The sequence below is a fragment of the Lynx rufus genome, unplaced genomic scaffold (genome assembly GCF_022079265.1).
Source record: "Lynx rufus isolate CCGP_SWC_20201006 ecotype Redwood Valley unplaced genomic scaffold, mLynRuf1.p SCAF_3, whole genome shotgun sequence".
NCBI lineage: Eukaryota > Metazoa > Chordata > Mammalia > Carnivora > Felidae > Lynx > Lynx rufus.
Window position 1 is genome coordinate 164,795,098 of NW_025814845.1, and position 3,860 is coordinate 164,798,957.

Below are 3,860 nucleotides of genomic sequence, written 5' to 3' on the forward strand. Positions count from 1 at the left end.
CCCAGCTCTGCTTTGTTATTTTAGGATATAATCTCAAATACAAAAAAAAAAAAAAAAAGTGACTAATTCAATTTGAAGTGTATAGTGGCCAAATAGCACATCCTCCAACATCAAAAGATAGCAGATTTGAAAATCACTGTTTTGTCCTTTGAGAAAGAATTGAGAGCCATTTGGGCCCATGGTAAAATAATAAACCTTCTTTATATAGTAAGTTTAGTCAATAGCCTAAAGTTGAGTAGAATTTCATATTTTATTTGAAATTCTGCATTTTCTGGACTGATACCTTCTCAAAGTTTTCTCCAAGTCTGAATATAGAAAATGATTTTTTTTTGGTGGCATGAGTTGCACCCATTAGTGCAAAATATGTGTTTTTTTTTTTTTTTGGTTTCTGTGTTTTCCAGGATTTAACCAGGGACTAGTGACTTGGAGAGAGGAATAGAAGATGAAGTTGATAAATCACTGAAACTTTAAAACATCCCTGCAGTTGGTTGCATCATTTCTAAGTTACTAATTAAAAGAAATATAAAATTTAGATCAATTCAGTCTTAATAGGCTTTATAGTTTAATCTCTCCCCCTCCTTTGTCTCAAGATTGTATTTTAACAGCATCTTCTATGAGCCTGCTATTGCCAGCTCACACATAATTTTAAACATGGGGAAAGAAAATGATACCACAATTTCATTATCAGATTTCTGAAATTGTTTTCATCAGTTTGGGGTCATTCAATATCTTATAAGCCCTATTCAATTTTAGGTTTATCTCAGTCATGCTTTAGTCATACTTTGAGGATGTCTCTTTCTTCCCTGGTTTTGATAAGAAAATATGTGTTCAAGATCAAATTTTGAATCATGCAAGTTTTAGACAAGGACCATTTTTACTAAGTTAGGAGATGAAAAAGTATATTTCCATAAACAGTGGTTAAAACCATTATGGGCAATTAAAAGAATCCTCAATCACCATAGTTACATGAAATGCCATGAGAGTTATTGTTTTTAACAACTAGTCAATAGTGAGTGAACAGTTATTTATAAATTAGGTATCATACTTTCAGAATGATTTTCTCTATATTAATATGAATTGATAAAGAAGTTAAATATCTCAAAGGCTCTTGCTGGGAATCCAAACTGTAAACGTGTGTGGATATCTTAACATATATTCACATATGAAGCCCTGCATATGTGTTTATTATTCAGCATAGCTTGGAAAGTAAAAAATCAAGAGATATAGTATTGGGACATATCGGAGTAGAAATTATTCCAGAAATGCCAAAACTTCAGCCTTTCTTTCGAGAAATATAGTTATGCCTATATAAAGTAATACAAACACTGTGATTAATGTCAGCCAACTTGGAATGAATTTTCTCTAAAAATAAAATGTTGGAGATTTGTTGTTGTCTTCCCCCTTTATTGCTAATTCATTAATTTCCTGAATTTGGGTTTTGAACAAGGATACATAAACTTGAGAAAATATGGATCAAATCAGTGTATGGGCCTAGGAACTCTGACTTTTGCAGACTTCACTATATATGTATATTAACAATGATTTGGCTTTAAATGTTATTTATTAGCTGTAAATATATGTGTGTATAAGTAAAGGGAGATTATATATATTGGAATGGCTGTGACTATCTGCGTTTATAGACAGGTGGTGCTAACTTTTGTACATGTCTTTATCAGTGATAGTCTCAATGAGCCAACTTACTCTGATGAAATAATACCATAAAGTAGGCTTCTTTTTTCTTTAAGGAAACTTAATTAACTATGCTCAGAAATGGAATCTGCTTTTAATAAAATTGACAAAATGTTATTTTAACACTAAGTCATTATTTTGTATTGTTTTAGTCCCCTAAGTAGATATTTATTCTTAGGACAGATTCATTCAGCATATTTTTTACTGAGTTAAAATTGCTGAGTAAAATTACTCTGCTTGGTGAAAAAAATATAGCTTCTAAGAATTACAGTGCACATTGTGTTTTATTTTTATATTTACATTTGTACAAAGCCTTAGAGATCCTTTAAACCAACTATAAAAGAAAATAATACAGATTTTTCCCTAAATAAAATACATGAATTTTACTTGTCTACACTTACTTTTTAAGTAGTAAAATATTAGATTAATTTAAAAATTTTTGACCATTTTCTAGAATGAATTATTTTTATTTCTGAGGTCTAATTATTACCTACAAAGTGAGTTTGTGCGATAAAATCAACTATTTGATATTGGAAGGTGAATTTTTTATAAACTTTTTTTGGGGAAAAGAATAACATACAGCCATATATGCATCTACGTAGGGATTGCTTCTTAGTACAATCAGGAAGAATTTAATCTAGAAAACAATTGTTTCATTGGCCACTGACCCAAAATTTCATGGTTAGTTAGGCATAAGACCTTCTGGACTGGGGTCTCCCTGACAGGAAGAGACTCTCCAGTTTAAATTTTGCTCACAGCCCATCAATGCATATTGATATAACCAAAAAGACAAATAATAACAGGAGTTGGTGAGGCTGCGGAGAAATGTAAGCCTGCATATATTGCTGAGGGGAATGTAAAGTGGTGTGGCCGATGTGGAAAATAGTTTGGCAGTGTTTTGAAAAATTAATTATAGAGTTTAACCCATATGACCCACTGATCCCACTACTAGGTATACACACACCCAAGAGGAGTGAACCATATCTCCACAAAGCTTTAACACAAAATATTCATAGCAGCATTATTCATAAGAGCTCCAAATGGGAAGGAACCCAAACATCCATCAATGGGTGAAGACATAAAGAAAATGTGGTATGTTCATACAAAGGAATATTGTTGAAAAGTAAAAGAACAAACTGCTGATATCTGCTACAAATTGGGTGCATCTCAAACACTTTTGCTGTATGAAAGGACCAGATATGAAAGACTCCATATTGTATGATTTCATTTGTATGAAATCCAGAAAAGGCAAATTTATAGAGACAAAAAGTAGATTTAGCTGTTGCTTGGGAATGGGAGTTAGAAAAACAATTGACTACAAATGGATATAAAGGATCTTTTTTGGGATGATGAAAATTAGATAGTGGTGATGAGTGCACAACTCTGTACTTCACTAAAAAATATTATATTATACACTTAAAGTAGGTGACTTTTATAGCATGTCTCAATAAAGGTCTTAAAAATGTATATGCATAGAACTGTGGGGATAGACACAACCACTTTACATATATAACCTATGAAAACTATAATTTAGGGGCACTCCCCTCTTGCCCTTACAGAAGGAATCTGCAGTGTTTATCTAGTATCCTCTAACACCAGCCTTGTTTATCCAAAGGCCCAACACATGGCAGTTTGTTATAAGTACACTTGATCTTAGCCAAAAGGCCGAGAAGCGATCAGTTTGTTATAAGTAAACACTGCCATATCCTTGTTCTATTAAAGATGTTTTATTTTAGCCCTGATTCAGTTAGACATAAATGGGCCCATTTATGATGCATTGATCATACTGTAGAAATGCTATCATAAAGATAACCATCCTCTAAATGAATCTTATTGGGAATTTCCTATATTTAGAATGTCATCAAATACACATTTTTACAAGTAGCATCTTTTTAGGAATCACTTAATACAATATTCTCATTTTTTAGTTGATATAATCAGCTCAGAGAGGTTAAGTGATTTGCCTGATGTTATACTGCAAGTATACACACATGAAACTAGAATGGATTTTTACTGGTTAATAACTTATGTTTACATTATCTGGCCTCCCAAATACATTAAAAATATGTGCTTAGGTTTAAATTTGCCTCATATACAGAGCACAGTTAATTCACCATTAGAAGATACATTCTGGGACTTCTACTAGGATAAGATGGATTTACATTAATCCC